Genomic DNA, 991 nt, shown 5'->3' with positions numbered 1-991 from the left:
ACACGATTTCATACCTTTAGAAGTTTTCTCCTCGGAGAATTTACAGGCCAAATATACACCAAAAGGCTATTGATGGTTACCTTAAAAGTTCTTGCTAAGTTTCAAATAAACTCAACTTCCCATGATAAAGCCATCACCTACTCTGAACACCATATACGGTAGGCACTGCACCACCTTGCCTTAGAACTATGAAAAACACAAAAGCCTAACAAAAAATCAAAAATGAAATATTTATTACCGCATTTTGTGACTTAACACCTTTTTTTTTTTAACATAACGTCACAGTCCTCATACAAGTATTTTAATGTAAATTTGACAAAGCTTAAAGGTAACAGCATTTTCTTCTAGTGAGGGACACGTGCTGAGAAAAGAAGAATTCATGGACATACAATACCAATTCCACAGCAGATCTGATACTAGCAAAAACATTCTTTTTTTTTTTCAATTGAGGTAAACACATAGAATATCTAACATGAAACAATTAATAGACCGAACTCTGTACGAAGTTTGTTACAGTATTCTCTTGCTCCTTTTTTATCCCCCAAGCTTTGAGTTTCCGATCAAGTCCTAGTTGTGGTGCTACGACCATTAACTTTTCCTGTCGAGGAAAGCTGCCCAACTTTAAGATTGTTTTGTCCACAGCCAAGGCTTGGAACTCCTGGAAGAAGCTCCAGCTTTGTCTTTAAATCTTCATGGGCAAGCTCTTTGAAGAAGAGTCCCCCAAAATAAGAAGAAGAATCGGCTTGTGAAGCACAAACTATAAAGATCTGTTGGAAACTAAAGGACACATTTCTGGAGAAACAAAGGCTGGGCATGAAAACACATTCTTGAAGCTGGAGTCCGAGGGGTGAGGTGCAGCCACGCGTTCACCGTGGTCTCAGCGTGGTGCTTTGCTCATTGGCCCAACAGGTTTAAAATATACCACAGTCTCTCTTGGATAGTGAATTCACCGATGAACCAAAAACAGTCATTCTTTTGGGAACAACACACA

The 991-nt window shown here is 39.0% G+C and overlaps 1 protein-coding gene across 7 annotated transcripts in view; it reads right to left on the bottom strand.

The window, feature by feature from the left end:
- Positions 1-211: 211 nt before the first annotated feature.
- Positions 212-991, bottom strand: part of MEIS2 (Meis homeobox 2) — a 224,179-nt gene continuing 223,399 nt past the window's right edge. For 4 of the 7 annotated variants that reach the window (XM_006778105.2, XM_006778101.2, XM_006778107.2 and 1 more), the window contains one exon: positions 212-991. This exon is cut by the window's right edge and continues 649 nt beyond it. The gene's annotated coding sequence lies outside the window, so the exon portion shown is untranslated. The other 3 variants (XM_006778104.2, XM_006778102.2, XM_006778109.2) reach the window with 1 other exon arrangement.

This window comes from Myotis davidii, unplaced genomic scaffold (genome assembly GCF_000327345.1).
Source record: "Myotis davidii unplaced genomic scaffold, ASM32734v1 scaffold46, whole genome shotgun sequence".
NCBI lineage: Eukaryota > Metazoa > Chordata > Mammalia > Chiroptera > Vespertilionidae > Myotis > Myotis davidii.
Note: the sequence above shows the minus strand (reverse complement) of the source record. Positions and strands in the feature narration are given on the sequence as shown.